This window comes from Trachypithecus francoisi, unplaced genomic scaffold (genome assembly GCF_009764315.1).
Source record: "Trachypithecus francoisi isolate TF-2019V2 unplaced genomic scaffold, Tfra_2.0 Lachesis_group4, whole genome shotgun sequence".
In the NCBI taxonomy this organism is placed as follows: Eukaryota; Metazoa; Chordata; class Mammalia; order Primates; family Cercopithecidae; genus Trachypithecus; species Trachypithecus francoisi.
In genome coordinates, this window is record NW_022681469.1 from 58,859,165 (window position 1) to 58,876,335 (window position 17,171).

Below are 17,171 nucleotides of genomic sequence, written 5' to 3' on the forward strand. Positions count from 1 at the left end.
TGCAAATGAATACAATGTTAATTGCAAAAATCTTTCAGGAAAGAGCATCTGCTTATAATGACTATTATGTTAATTTAACAACATTAATGCAGCCAAATATGACAACTTAATGCTGATTATGTTCCATACATGTTGATAACTAATGCTTTCTAGTCTCTGTATGGAGCCTAATTGAAAAATAATTATCTTACTTTGAAGGTTTATCACCAACTACAGGATAAAAAACACTGTGGTACTTTTGTTTCATCCATAATGAACCAACATTTCAAGTCACAGATTTATCTAAGTGATGAAAGCGATCAAGTTCAAGGTGCAAAAAAGATAATAAAAAATTCACAGAAAACTATGGAATATTTATTTCCTCTTCTCTTTTCCCATTAATCATGTTTGAAAATCTTCTCTACTATAGAAAAATGAATAGCAATATGAATTTTATTAAAAACAGTTTCATTTATTATTTTTAATAAAAGAAACAACCAGCATGTCAAGTTGATGTGGTTGGTTTGTACTGATGAACAATGCAGTTAACATATTCTCTATATTAAGTATTTTATGCTTATATATGTGCATATATATGTATGCTTATACACACACACACACACAGGCACACACACAGCAAAGGCAAAAGATTTATAATATATATCTTACTTATTTTCAAGAACTGAGCAAGAGGTTAACACATTTTGTCTTAGGATTTGCTTTTATATGAAGGACACTTTGATTCATATTAGTTAAAATAATGCTCTTCTATGCAGTGATATAACAAATGAGCTTCCAAATATTAATACAATGCTAACATTGCAAAGCTATAATCTAGCTTGTAAATTCAGTGTGGGCCAGGACAGCCTCCATATTTTGGTGGGTACTGGACATGTGACTGTTAAGTTTCCTACAGAAGGGGATGAGAGATGAAGGAAGTTCAGCAACTCCCTAATGGCCTTGTTTACATCCATGTCCAGAACTAGTCACATGGCCCCAGCCCAACTACAAACAAAGCTGCAAATTAGAAAGAAACACCTGATATATGTTGAGGTCTACACTGAGGTCTATCATCATTGAGATTTGATTATTTTCAAGAAATTAAACCGAACCCAAACCATAAGTTGGTTTGATTAAATCTGGATTGTTTTTATTTCAGGTGGGCTAAAGTTTCACCGTTAGCACAAAACAAAAAATACAGTCACTAAATCCACCAAAATCTAGGAAAAAGCAGCTATTTCAACACGGAAGTTTCATTTTAAACAAAAGCAGAAAATATCTGGAAACATGCTCACTCTCTCTTAATTTTGCAATTAAACCCATTAAAGTCCTGTGTTATTTTGCATCTTTCTAGCATATAATTGATCTTCTGTAAGCTAGCTATTGAAAGAGAAAGGTCAACTAACTTAAGCAAAATTTTACAACTTGGTGATATTTTACATGGTGGTGCTGAAAGCACTCTATTCACCATGAACCTCTATAGCCCGATATTTACAATGAACTGACCACCATGTAATCACCCCTCAGTGAAAGACATAGAATTTTTACTCTTTTGAGGATGGCTATTCTCGAGACCATGGCAAGGTATTTCGTTAAAGCCAAGATATGGGGAAGAATACATTAGGAGGAAAAATAAGATAAAAGGCCGAGGTAGACAGATGATGACATAGAGTAATTGATCTGAATCAAGGTGAATCAACAACCCACTTTCAAAGTGTGAAATAAATAACAGAGAGGAGATAGTTGTGTAACTCTGTAGTAATGTATACACAGAGGTGCTTCATATATTTTTGTTTGCAACTATGTCCAGAATAAGTATGCATGGACATCTGAATGGAGACTGTACTAGTGGAAAAATGAGCCAAAGATATTTTGTTTCATTGACAAAACGTCCAGATTAATTACATCAGTGGTAATTACATTGTTTAATAGTAGCTGTCCTGCTGCTACTCTCATTTCTCCTGTAAATAAAAACCACCATTACCCCAAAGAATTGGCTGTGAGATAAATTTCATTATGCTAGTCAAGGATTAACCACCTGTCATATTTTTATTACAGAAATATTTTGGATTGTAATTATCTGTGATGTCTTATACAGCGGTAGGAAAAGTGCAAGATTCTCAAGGGAAGAACTCTGATTTACTTGGCTGCTGAACGAAGTTTTTGAAACATTTTATTCTACAGGGTTGATGGAAGACATGATAGCACAATGGGGCAAGGAGGAAAAGAAAACTCTAGAGGCATGATTTTCAAAGATGTTACAGGCTGTGAATTTGAGATTGTTCTCATGATTCTAGATTGATAATACAACTCTCAACACACAGTTGATTCTGAATGCATCTTTTTCTACTCTTCCTTGTATTCTTAGCAGCCAGTACTCCTCCACCTGTGTCCAAGAGTTCATATCTATATCATTCCAAGCTGTTTTGCCTACATGCCAAATTCTTTCTTTCTACCTTTAACTATAGACACAGAGTGAAGAAGTGGGGGAGTACCTGGTTGAGTCTCAACATAAGGTCTTGTTGCATACCACTGTTTTCAGCCTACACACTATCCTTAGCCCAGGTTGCACTGATCCAAATAACTGCCACAGAACAACTCAGCTGCTGTTGCCTTTCTTGCTCCACTCTGCACTCTTTCATCTATTTTATATAAATATTTATTCCATCCATCTACTGAATAAATGTTTACTCAACTCTTAAGGATGATCAAATTGGGTAGAATTCCTGAAGGGAGCTTCTAGCTTAGCTCACCGAGTGAACTAACTTAGATTAATCTTCCTAAAATACATGTCTGTTTCCTTACCATCCTACATAAGGACTTTTGTAATATAACAACCAAATGCATTGAACATTTACTTTCTGCAAGGCATTGCTTTGAGCATCTTAATTCATTTAATACTCCCAGTGTTTTGGTGAGATAGATGCTATTTTATTCCCATTTTACAAATGATGAAACTGAGTTACAGAGAGGATACTAGTTTACTAAAGCCACCTCATTAGAAAATAGTACAGTTGTGATTTAAATCTAGTGGCTTAGTGTGTTATGTTACATGACCATTCTTGGTCTAGTTGGGCTTTACTGAAAAAAAAAATAGTAAAAAGAATAAAGTTCAAACCTTTGTAATCAAGTTTAAGACCCTCTGTAATCTTCACATCCTCTACTTATCCTGTCTTACCACCCAATTCCCTGAAACATAGAAACTCCACCTTTATTCCTATAACTCTCATTACAAGCACTGAGGATTTGCTAAAAAGGTCTTCTCAATCAGAATGTCCTTCTATTTGCTGCTATCTATTCAACCTCAGCTGGTTTCTAAAGCAACTTAAAAGGCTTGCCTTTTCCCTGGAGGTTTTTCTGCCACCTACTCCAGCTTATAATAATCTGTCTTTTACAGGGCTCACTATTTTGAAAAAAATAATTTGGGGCTTTAAACATTTATTTTGTGATAGATAAAATAATAATAGATAGATACATTGATATGAAATAAACAGATATAAATAAAAGCATATATTTGAAGATAGACCCAAGCTGCATTAAAAATCTATGCTCTGTCATTTACCACCTATATGTAACCTTGAACTAAACATAAGTTTGCCGTCCGTAAATATGTAAATATCCACCTGCACAGGTGTTATGTATGTCCTATTATTTTACTGAAATAAGAGACTTTAAACACACACATACACTGATACAGTTTGGCTTTGTGTCCCCAACCAAATCTCATAGGGAATTGTAATCCCCATGTGCAAAGGAGGGATTTAGCAGGGGGTGATTAGATCATGGGGGCATTTTCCCCCATGCTCTTCTGGTGATAGTGAAGGAGCCCTCACGAGATCTGATGGTTTAAAAGTGTGGTACTTCCTTTTTGCTTGCTCTATCTCTCTCCTGCCACCTTGTAAAGAAGGTGCCTGCTTCTCCTTTGCCTTCCACCATGATTGTAAGTGTCCTGTGGCCTCCCGGGCCATGTGCAACTGTGAGTCAATTAAACCTTTCTTTCATAAAGTATTCAGTCTCAGTATTTTTATAGCAGGGTGAGAATGGACTAATAGACACACACATACACACACACACACCCCTACATATACACATCATATTTTCTATAGACATAAATATATAGTTGTCTATATCTACACATCAAGACATATATAAATATATATACTAAAATATATACTTAAATATACATTATAACATACATCTATCTTATATTCAGATATCTATGCCTTATAATCAAGATAAAAACTGTATTTCAACCCTGGCTCTGCCAATGATAAGTTATATAATCCTGGGATACGTAGTTAACTTGCAAATTTTCATTGTCCTTTCTTTTTTTTAATAATGAGAACACTCATGAACTAATAGGCCCTGTGCTTGATATAGGTAGGCATTTTTGGAACACAGGTAAGGATGTACCAATTCAACTGTCCCTAATTATCTAGGCTCTATTTACTAATGGATTTCCACTGAGAAAGCTATGGATCCATTTTTCTCAGTCTAAAAGTTTTGCTCAAAGATGCTGGATACTTCAATCTTTTATAGGGTTAAAAATGTGTACTGCTAACTAGCAAATTGTGACTAAGTTTTCCATTACAGGGCAACCAAGAAAACCTTTGATATTTCAGGGATTGCTACAATATTTTTCCTCCTTGCTTTCCTTCCTACTCTTCTCTTAATCATAAGAAATCTGGAGCACGAAGATACAAGAGCAGGGGTGAGCAAAGTTCCAAGAACTATATTTGTGTATTTGTATTTTTCAATTAAATCTGTAAGCACTGAGTCCTTATTAGTCTATATCTTCATCAAAGCCACTAATCTGGTCATTATTGTTAAACAAAGATGAAATAATTCAGGTTTTGTAACAATTAAGCATTTCTCAAAGTCTTGAGGCTGGCTATAGACCTTAACTGTAATACAGAGTAGTTATTTTGTATGTATTCTGTTTACTCATCTGCTAAATAAGAATAATAATATATGCCTTACTTGAATTTGAACTTGCAATAAAGATACATCCCTAGAGAATAGGACATATGTCTTAATCACTCTGTATTTCCAGCACCCAGCCACTCATATGCACATAATAGCTCTCATGTTCATCAAACTGAATTAAATGAGGTACAATATATTAAAGTTTATAAATTTTTAATCTCTTTAAATTTAATACCTTATTAAGTGCATTGCTAACTGACCACATTTTTTTGCATTAACAACCACATTTTTTGTAACCAATGAATTTGGAAGATAAGTTTTTACACAGATAGCTATATTCATAAAGAAAATAACCTCTGGCCTACGGGATAACTAAAATACATTTTTTATTTTTGCATCAGAGAACCAGGTGTCTTTCTTCCAAGCTAATGTTAGGTCAACATATAGGCTTAAATACAAGTTTTCCAACTTGCTTGTAGTCATATTTGATTTGTATGTACATTTTTAATGTATTTTATTCTACCTAAAGACTCATATCATGATCCCTTAATGAGCTTTGAGGCAAAGAAATAATGTTGGAACCTACAAAAAGCTACCCAATGTTGACCTCTGACCACAGATGTGGATTAGTGATGAAAGCATTTTACTTTTTTCAAACTATAATTAATTTTCTGTAGTGCTTCAAATAATATATTCAACTTCTCATTTTTAATTAAGATTCCTTTTCTTGTTCCAAATTTAAATTATGTTCTGAAAGCAATTTTTGTCAATTGCTTTTTCATGTGAGAAATATAATTATGAACTAAATTTTGTTAGTGTCACATTTGTACTTTTAAACAATAAAATTGTGAATAAAAAATGAACAAAGACTCTTACACATACTTAAAGTGTCTCATACTATAAGCAGAATAGAGCAATTACAGAATACACTGATAATGCATAACTATTCTAGTTTTTTAAAGAAAAAATACTTTTCTTAGTAGCTTATAAGCAGTTAGTATAATATATATATATATCATTAGGAGCCAGAGTATAAGTAGAAAAGTAAAAACATTAATAAATACACTGTAAATCTTTCAAATAAAATCTGATAACAATTATTTATGTTGTTAGTCTTTGACAACATCAATCAAAACAAGGCATTTACAACTTAAAGCAGTCTTTTAATAAATAGTTTTAAGATGCTGGTACTATATGTCTATTGGGTTATACATAAAAAGAAACATGTATAAAGGTAAATTTCCTTTCATAACCAAAGGACTTAACAGACACAATGTTTCAGGAGGGCTCTAGTGTTCATTTCCTGGCCTCTTAGGTGTCACAGGCAGTTGTGGCAATACCAGGCACAGTAGTAATTTCTCAGTTCTGTCTTTGTGACGTCTAGATCTTAGTTGCCATCCTCAGAGGCAGCATTTATGCTGGTGGAGCAATTCTGTATTGTTTATTATTCCTGGGGATCTAGTCTGCAACCTTCTTGTGTTGTTCTTTCAGCAACTTTCTAAACAACGATTCCCCTAAACCTCGTCCTTCTTAAAACAACTTGCATGGTTTTATTTCCTGGGCTGAACCCTGAATAACACATTACTTATACTGTTTTGCTTCGTGAAATAGAAAGACAAAATAATCTTTGACATTGAAAGCAATAAAAAAGAATAAGAGCTTGGCAGAAGTTAAGCTTGGCTGCACGCTCCATGAATGGCTCCTTAATGGTTTAATTTGCTCAGTCATCCCAGATATCATTCTGCATATTAACTCGAATCCCCTGAGTCAGAATTGGGGCATTTTCCCAGGAACCAGGGAGGAATGTGGAAGGTCACGTGTGTATATCTCAATTCTATATGTGCCTAGTGAAGGGATCCAGCTTGTAAGTTTTGTGAACTTGTGTCACCATATAATTGTGCCGAAAGAGAACCAGTAGGAATCTTGGAGATCTGAGAAGCTGTCGTTACACTGAGTTTTAAGTGACAGCTGAGTCAGTACAGACCCAGCTATGCTAAGATGGGAGAGTGGCACTTTTCTTCATCAAAAGAAGGGTTATTTGTTCTATTATAATGACAGGAATTCAGAAGTGAACAGCCCTGCTGTCTCTGTTTTGATTACCTCCAGATGAGAATGAGAGGAGACATGCTGTTGTTAAATATCAACTACTAACCTTGGTCTTTTTGGAGGCTTTGGGAGAATTACCTCTGTGGTGCTTCTGAAGAGCAGTTATGGAAATAAGTGTGCAATTTAGAGGTCTTATTTAACCCACCACCATTTTCATGATTTTTTTTCCTGCTTTTGTGGAAACATTAGATAGTAAATATAGATACACATTCACGTAGTCTTGTATACTCCGGAGCCTCCAAATATTTGCTCAAAGAACTGTCAGATAAATCAGACCGATAGTGACTAAAGAGGTAAAATAATACATCTCACAAGTGGATATAGGCATCAGATAGACCTAGGTTTGAATTGCTCCTCATCCACTTACTAGCTATGTGGTTTGGGGAAGGGTTTGTATAACCTCTCCAAGCCTAAGTTTCCTAAAGGCCTAAGTTTCCTGGTCTGAAAAATGGGAACCACAATACATTTCTCAGAGGACTGAAAAATGCAGTGACATAATACTTGCATGTAGATGTTTTTCAATGCTGGTTCACTGTCTTCTTTCCATTCTATCCCCATCACCCCCACCCCAATTTGAAAAATAAATGTTTTTATGAAATGCAAGGATGAAGAACTGGGAACTCTTATAAACACCTACTTATAAAATTTTATACAGTTAGAATTTTAGATTTAGATTAGAATTCAGATTATGAAATGCAGGTAGAAAGTCTAGTAGAGCTGACATCAAAATGTTTGTGCAAGAAGAATTCAGACAGTTAAAAAAATAAAAGGTTTGCAGGAATGTCCAATCTTTTGACTTCCCTGGGCTACATTGGAAGAATTGTCTTGGGCCACATTCGACACTAACTTGACTAACTTGACTTGACTAACACTAACAAAAGCTGATGAGAAAAAAAAAATCACAAAAAAAATCTCACAATGTCTTAAGAAAGTTTACAAGTTTGTGTTGGGCTGCATCAAAGCTGTCTTGGATTGCAAATGGCCTATGGGCCGTGGGTTGCGTAAGCTTGATTTAGATAATGTAGATTCCTTTGTAGATTTAATCTTTCTTCCTATATCAAAGTAAGAGCTTTAATTACTGAAATAATATAATTATCAATTAAAAATTTCTTTTTCTCCCATTAGATATTTTATATTCCAATATTTCTAGAAATGATGTGCTAAAGAAAAGATAATCTGGAACCTGATTGATTAATGGTCAATCAAGAGGCTCATGTTAAGATGAAAATAACTGACTTGAAGCTAGTCAGTGAACAGACCTTCATTCAAAAACTTCCCTGATAATTATCCATATGTTTTTTCAATTGTAGGTCAATTAAAGATATGTTCATATCTTCTTCACAAAACATACATATCTTCTATTACTGGAAATAGACTGTAATAGTCTAATCTGTTTAATTTTGATTCAGTGTCTGTTGCTAGTAGACTTCATTGCTTTTCTATTTTTTCTTTTATCTTTTTTAAACCACAGGAGCATCTCTGAAACTCTTTGGAAGCATGCTTACAGTTCTGACTTTCCAGAGCTTCTGTTACAGAGCTGCTTTCACGTAGTGTGAACTGGACGCCCAGATCCACATGGGATAGACTCCCTCTTTCTCTGCTGACTGACTGCCTGGTGTCAGTCTGGTTAAAAGACCTCAGAGCCTCAATTTCCCCACATGTCTTCAAAGATGGGAAATAACACTCACCTTACAGGCACACTATGAGAATTCAATGAGATAATATCTGAAGACTATTTCTTGCGTATAGGAAATGGTCAGAAAATGGTGGCTGCTATTTACATACTTGTTTTAGTTGATGTTCAGGAAGTTTCATACTTAGGAACGGCCCTGGCTGGAGACCCATCAACCATTCTCCCTCTGGGAACAATAACATAAATAGAATTCATGATATCTCAGGTTTCCTATAAATATGCATGTCTCTTACCAATCTGTAGTTTTTTTGATCAGTATCAACAAATTTAAAAGACAAGAAGAGTTGAGGTAATGTGTGTTGTAAGATGTATGTCACCTAATGCTAACTTTGTGGTCTTAACTATTGAGCTATCAAGCCAGATTCTCAAATCTTTTGTCACTAAAGTGTTCTGAGATATACCTTGATGTTTAGAAGAAAATAGCAAGCTCACACAGGAACAGAAAACCAAACACCACATGTTCTCACTTATAAGTAGGAACTAAATGGTGAGAACACAGGGACACATAGAAAAGAAAAACTCACACTGGGGCCTTTCTAAGGGTGAAGGGTGGGAGGAGAAAGAGGATCAGGAAAAATAACTAATGGATACTGGGTGAATGAAATAAACTGTACAACGAATCCCCATGATACAAGTTTACTTATTAACAAACCTGCACTTGTATCCCTGAACTTAAAAGTTAATGAAGAAAAATAAAACTACGAAAAGGAAAGTATGTTCTACATCTTCTAAGATCGACTTTTAAAACTTTCAATTCCCTGTAGTTGCCAATTCTGCAGGTACCAGTCCTCTGGAAATAAGTATGTTAAACTGAAGTAATGGGAGGAACTCTCCACAGGGTTTGTTTTCCAAAGAAAATTATTGTTTACAGAAGCAAAATTAAAAGTCTAGCTAGGTGTGGTGTAAAACTGTTCAAAAAGTAACTCAGAGCAAGGCCTGTAAATTGAAATGTAGTGCCTAAGTCATAGTCTGCTAAAAAGATTGTAACAAATAAAGATGAGTTTAAAAAAATGACAAGATGAATCAGAATTCCTACTCAAAATGGAAAAGGACAAATATACATAGGTTGACATTGGCTCCCCACATTAGTCTTATCTTTGGAGGACAAGTTAAAAAATTATTATTGATGCATACAAGTGGGTCATGTTGAGCAGCAAGTGAAACTATTGTCTTCATTAGAATGGAGATATTGTGCAGATATTTGCCGATTTTGCATGCAGAAAAAGCAACTTTCCTGCCTTTAAGTAGAAAAGGTAACAGCTTAGAATAGAAACTGGGAAACTGAGAATTGATCCAATTCCAAACTTCTAATTTGTGTAATGAAAGTGGGATCCAATTAGGCACAGTGGCTCACGCCTGTAATCTCAGCACTTTGGGAGGCCGAGGCAGGTGGATCACTTGAGGTCAGGAGTTCATGACCAACCTGACCAACATGGAGAAACTCCATCTACTAAAAACACGAAAAATTAGCCGGGTATGGTGACGGGTGCTTGTAATCCTAACTATTTGGGAGGCTGAGGCAGAAGAATCGCTTGAACCCAGGGGGTGGAGATTGTGGTGAGCCGAGATCATGCCATTGCACTCCAGCCTGGGCAATAAGAGCGAAATTCCGTCTTAAAAAAGAAAAAAAAAAGCGGGATCCATGTGTATTTTTTTAAACTGAATTAACCATTGATAGCATGTCAGTCTTACCTTTTAATTACTCTGTGTGAAAAATCTGTTGACTCTCCTAAATTTTTCATCTGTGCTCTAAAGTCCTTGATTACAATAAGCATTGATTTAGCCTCCCATTAGCTATACCTATTTGGGCCTCCAACCAGAGTCATTCACTTGTGTAAGTGACACTCATTAAAATTCAACATTAGAAGACACTATATTCAATGTTAAATATCTTTTCATAAAGATTACAATAACATTTTTATAACAATACACCTCATGCTTCAGAAGTCTTTATGTCACATCTGAACTCATTATATCTTCTAAAGGAGGAGAGCAATTTTAAAAGCTTTGTATTTCTCATTATGTTTATTTTCTCATCCGTTTACTAACACTGGACCATATTTCAGAGTTTCATGAATAGTGAAGGCAGATTTCAAGGGACATCAGAGTTATGATGGCATCCTTAACTTGACATTCATAGAAAAATCTGAAAGCACACGCATGACTGGTTTTATCCAGAACTGCACTTAATTTAAACCCAGCTCTTTATGGTTTTTTTTTTCCCCTAAAGTGTCTGCTGTATTTGATATATCTTCAGTTTCCATAAGCTGTTTACACCTGCTCAATATCAAGAATATTCCACACTCAGAATAATTTAAGCCAATTTGATGAGTTGAATAATGATAAAACACAGAAAAGCAAGCCAGCAGAATCAGAAAACCACAGGATTTTAGAGCAGAAAGAACCATTAGAGTCCATTTTATTCCCCCTTCCCTCCCCGGAGTCCTAAAGTTTAATACCTTTGCCAAGGCCCTATAATTAGTTAGTCGCAGAACCTGGTCTAGAACCAATGGCTTCCAATTCTTGAATAAGTGCTCTTTTCATAGTTCCATGTTACAAGTAGGTAAAGCCAAGGGCAGTTGCTTCTTACCATACTCTAGCAATGCTATACTTCAATGTGTCAATAACTTGGACAAGTGATCTGGACATTAGAATAGCAGTAACTTTAATTAGTATTCCTTCATCATTGTTCTTTTGGCTAGGTGCATTTAAATCAGAAATTGATCACCCTACTATAAACTACAGTCTTAAAGTCCCATGAGAACACTATTATCTATTGCCATCTGCCTATTCCTTTCCTTCAGCAATGTAAACATCTAATAGCTAAGACTCTGGAAACTTGGGTAGGTCCAAATTTGATAGAATTCTAATTTTTTCTAATCAAAATGTGCAGTGTTGTACAATAACATGTGTTGACCTTCTTATATCCAGCAAGGCTATGATTTTGAAGCCTGCAGGGAGCAGATTCTGAGTTCCCTGGAAGGTGGGCTATTTTCCATCAAAACTGATGACTGGCTTTTCCAGAGACACAATATAGCTTCAGAAATCTCTCCCCATTTATTCCTTGGGCAGCTGCTAGGACCACTGAAGTCCAAGAGTATATATTTCACCTGCGTTTATGATCAATGGCCCACAAACCAATTTCCTATGGACAGCCTCCCTCCTATGAAAAAAAGGAAAGAGAAATACAAACTAAAAGGGAAAAAACAAAGGAAAGATTGAGTCACAGCAGTAGAGAAGCCAATCAAATCAGAGCAAAGATAATTTTATGTGGTTGGGAAGATCAGTAAGATCGTATACTGTTGATGTTTATTCCTTTTATTCCTTTTTTTTTTTTTTTGGTGCCAAATACATTCTTTTATTCTCAAACTAGTGTCCTGTGGTGTCAAATGGGTAAATCAATACAATCACTTTTAATGTTCCTTGACTTTCCATCTTAAGCAACATTTTGAAGCCATTTATCTCCTGTAGAGTACTCTGTCAACCAAATCAATGAATGTTAGTCTGTGACCAGGAAAGATGCATTCATTTTGTTCAATCGAAAGAAGAAACAAATCCATAATACTTTCACATATGTGACATGAAACTGGATCTTAATATTTTCAGTAAGAAAGGAAAGAAGGTAAACCTAACATAGCTTTCTGTAAAGTAATAACACATTTAGTAACTATGCCAAGAGCATACATCAAGATGAGTAAACAAGTAGAATACTTTCAAGTATAAGCTACTGTTTAGAAGCTTTCGAAGTTTCCCTTGGCTTAGTCTTCCAGGCCAGTTTATACATCTCCCAAGAAATTAAGTTTCATTTGTTTATAGACTTTCTTCCTTTTTGATTCACACTGCAAATAACCATATTTATTTTCTAATAACCCTTATTCTTAACGGCACCAAATATAGTCTATTTATAAATATCAAATTCATTTTCAAAGAACAAAAATCTGGAAGCTTCATTCTGAAATAATTACAAAAGTATCTGATTTACAATCTAAAAGCAATTTCAAAAAAGAGTTCCCAAATTGATGATTCTTATTTGAGGCAATAAGATTAATGTAGAAACATATGTACAATATACAGTTGTTGCAATATGTGGGTTTAAAGTTGTAGTTTGCTTTAAAATTCAATTGGATATATTGCTTCTACTCTTATGTCTGCATGTGGAGCTACAGTTCAACTTAACATCCCAGGACACAAAGCTTTATTACTTAAGGATACTCTGAATACAAATCATTTTTGGTCATTTTTAACTCAGGGAATTTCTTTCCATTGGAATAAGACGATTGCTTTTTTGGTGATCTAATTCACAAGTTGATGTCACTCTCCCTTCTTACAGAAATAAATGTACCTTCATAAATAAAATCACAAGTAATTAGATTCATTCATACCCACAGAAACACATTGCCTTGTTAGATGTTAACATATATTTTTACAACCTTTGTAGTACTAATTTTTGCTTGAGAAATAAAATTATTTTTCCCAGAAAGTATACTAGAAAGCTCTGCCCTAATTTCAGACATTTTATTAGATATGTGGTCAACCAGCCTCACTCTAATAGTCCTCTGTGGTCATAGTCTTCTAGGGCTTATATAATTATCAAAAGGGGATGCTGACTCTGTGCCTAACTATACCTTTTGGTGTGTTGGTAACTGCTATTCTTAACAGGAGACAGTTTCTAATAATTTTTAAAGAGTCTGCTTTTCTGTGAAACGTAATTTGGCATAAATATCAAAAACGTTAAAGATATATTAGAAACCTCACAGTTTTACCCTTGATAATGCCCCTTTTAGTGTGTCTTAGTTTTACTAACTTAAAGGGCTTAAATACGTAGAAACACTATTGTGAGTTACAATCAGTGTAACTCAACGTAATTCAGTGTAACTCAATCAGGTCTTCCACAAAACTAATTTCTTTCATATTCTAAATCTATGTTTTTCACCTTATTCACTTTTTTTAAAAATGGAATCTTGCTCTGTCACCAAGCTGGTGTACAGTAGGGCGATCTCAGCTCACTGCAACCTCTGCCTCCTAGGTTCAAGCGATTCTCTTGTCTCAGCCTCCCGAGTAGCTGGGACTACAAGTGCATGCCACCACGCTCATCTAATTTTTGTGTTTTTAGTAGAGATGGGGTTTCACCATGTTGGCCAGGATGATTTCGATCTCTTGACCTCGTGATCCTCCCGCCTCAGCCTCCCAAAGTGCTGGGATTACAGGCATGAGCCACTGTGCCTGGCCACTTTATTCACTTTTTTAAAAATGGAATCTTGCTCTGTCACCAAGCTGGTGTACAGTAGGGCGATCTCAGCTCACTGCAACCTCTGCCTCCTAGGTTCAAGCGATTCTCTTGTCTCAGCCTCCCGAGTAGCTGGGACTACAAGTGCATGCCACCACGCTCATCTAATTTTTGTGTTTTTAGTAGAGATGGGGTTTCACCATGTTGGCCAGGATGATTTCGATCTCTTGACCTCGTGATCCTCCCGCCTCAGCCTCCCAAAGTGCTGGGATTACAGGCATGAGCCACCGTGCCTGGCCACTTTATTCACTTTTTATAAAATAGAATTCGAGTTTAGTTTTATTGATTTTTGTCTTCTACTTGGTATACACTGGTATTTGTTCTGGCTTCAAATAAATTTAAAATATTTCCCAATAAAACTATCTCACCAAATGACAAAGAAGGGTTTTGGGAGAGAAGTTTAATTTTAACCACCTTCCTTTTCATTTTGAAACTTTTAAAATTGGTCATTGAAGTCCTTCTCCACATTCTTCGGTATAATGGAAAATAGTATCTAAAATTTATATCTGTTCTTCTACTTACTTCAAAAATTAATTTGTGTCTCTAATAAATATCAAAGTTAGAAAGCACCAGAACTTTACCAATAAACAGCCGTGATTATTTTTTCCTCATATTTAAGAAGCATATCAGTTTAATTGTGGTTGATTAGACTCGAGTCAAATATATGCGATCATTATGCTCAGTAGCATATTAAAACCAAAGTAAACTCCATTTTTGCTCTTTAAACATTTGCAAATTAATCCAACATTCTTCTGTATTAATTCCATTAATTTCTCTCATATACTTTTGAATCCAATATCACCCAAGGGACAATGCATGCTGCCTTAGCTTTGCACATTTAGCATGCTGTGATGAAACAATCCTGTCTAATCATCTATAAATAAATGCTGCTTACTTATTGCTTCTGGAATTGCCTTTTGTATACTACCAGGGTAATTGAAATCCCATATGATGGATGTTCTAAACTCTTTCAAGACTTTTATCTATATATGTTTTTCATGGGTAGTCTTTATCACATTCTAGACTACAACAGTTTTGTCTCATTGTCATTTTCTCCCTTCTCCTGAAGTTCAATTACATAAAAATCTAAAAACCTTTTGTAGCCTGAAATCTAACAGTAGAAAGATTCATTCACAGGCTTCTTCTTCTTCTTTTTTTTTTTTTTTTTTTTTGAGACAGAGTCTCACTCTGTCACCCAGGCTGACATGCAGTGGTGCAATCATGGCTCACTGCAGCCTCCAATTGCCAAGCTCAAATGATCCTCCCAAGTAGCTGGGACTACTACAGGTACATGCCACCATGCCCAGTCAATTAAATTTTTTTTTTTTCTTTTTTGTAGAGATAGGGTTTTGTTAACGGGTCTTGTAGAGATGAGGTTTCCCAGGCTGGTCTCAAACTTCTGGGCTCAAGTTCCCAAGGTCCTTTTCCTTAGGAACTTACCGTGGAAATAATGAAGAGTCAATCTCAGCCTGTGTATGTGCACATACATGAGCATACACATGCATGCATACTCATGCTCTCACTCACTATGTGCCCAACAATTCTTCTTTTTAAGTAGTTATAAAATAAGTTTATTATCAGTCACCACCAAAGAATAGTAGGATAGTAGGGTAGTGAAATAATTATGAAAAGTATATCTGGGAGATAAAATTAGAACTTGAACATTCCCCCAAAACTGTAAAATAAGCTCAATGTTTATAGGCTTCAATGAGGAAAACAAAACAAAACAAAACAAAAAAAGTCTCTAAACATTTCCATTGAGAGACTGCACAATTGACTTAAGATATAAGTTTTGTTACAGGACTCAATATATAGTAGTTTTGTTACAGAACTCAATATATACCCAACAATTCTATTTCTGTGACCATCTCCTTCCATTATAAGAGATGTGGCTTTTGTTGAAAAGTGTGTGTGTGTGTGTGTGTGTGTGTGTGTGTGTTTTAGAATTAGGCAGGCTCTGAGATAAGGTTCTAGGGAAACAAAATACAAGGCTAAATACAGTCAGGTCTTGTTTATGGGGTATGGAACAGATTGATGGCATGTTTGTATTATTTGTAGTTAAGGGTCAGTGGAGACCTAGACTCACCAGCTCCCTCCCCTGCTTAGCTCAGAAATCAGCCAGCAACTGGAAACAAGCTTCCCACCAAGGAGAGTGCAAGAACCAACTTGTTCACAACAGATTGACTGTCTCTGTGTGTGTGTGTGTGTGTGTGTGTGTGTGTGGTGGGAGGGATGGTCTTTGGAGCCCTAGCTCTAGAACTCTCTCTTACTAGGTACCAAGAAATTCCAGCTCCAAGAAGTGCTTCCTTTCCTTTCAGATGTAGTTGGTGGTAGAGTAATGTATGGTTGTAAGCAGAATTACTCAGGTCTTGTTTTGTGAAAAGAATTTATTTCCCCTCATATAGTTATAAGTCACTACAATTTCATTTCAATGGAGTTATCGAGGACCTATTCCTGGTGCCAGTGCTAGATTAAACAAGAAGTGAATGTATTATTAATGCATGCATATATAAGAGCAATGATATAGTCTTTGGTAGTCCATTTTCCTTCTATGCTTCTGGGTTCTTGAAAACAAATGAGAATTTTTTTGACCCAGGAAAATGTATAACAAATGTGATTCCATGCTCAATACCAACAGATATGCTGGATACTTACTTAGGTTTCTAACAATGGCAGGATTTTTCACACCATGGACATACTTCTACTGCATCCTTTCTGAACGTATTTGAAAACTTCATTAAAGGATATACTGAGTGAACAAACAAACCAACACTAAGAAATCAAATAATCCCATTAAAAAGTGGGCAAATGACATGAACAGACATTTCCCAAAAGAAGACATACAAATGGTCAAAAGGTACATGAAAAAATTTTCAACATCCCTAATCCCCAAAGAAGTGCAAATCAAAACCACAATGAGATATCATCTTACTCCAGTTAGAATGTCTATTATTAAAAAGACCAAAAATAACAAATGCTGGTGAGGATGCAGGGAAAAGGGCACTCTTACACACTGTTGGTAGGAATGTAAATTAGTGCAGCTGCTAGGGAAAACATATGAAGATTTCTCAAAAAACTAAAATAGAATTACCATATGGTTCAGTAATGCCACTACTGGGTATTGTTCCAAAGGAATAAATATAGGAGATCAGTATATCAAAGAGATACCTGCACTCACAT

At 35.4% G+C, this 17,171-nt stretch overlaps 1 protein-coding gene across 4 annotated transcripts in view; it reads right to left on the minus strand.

Annotated features, from left to right (window-relative positions):
* Positions 1–17,171, minus strand: part of MAGI2 (membrane associated guanylate kinase, WW and PDZ domain containing 2) — a 1,467,283-nt gene that overhangs the window by 1,006,954 nt on the left and 443,158 nt on the right. The gene's annotated exons all lie outside the window — the stretch shown is intronic.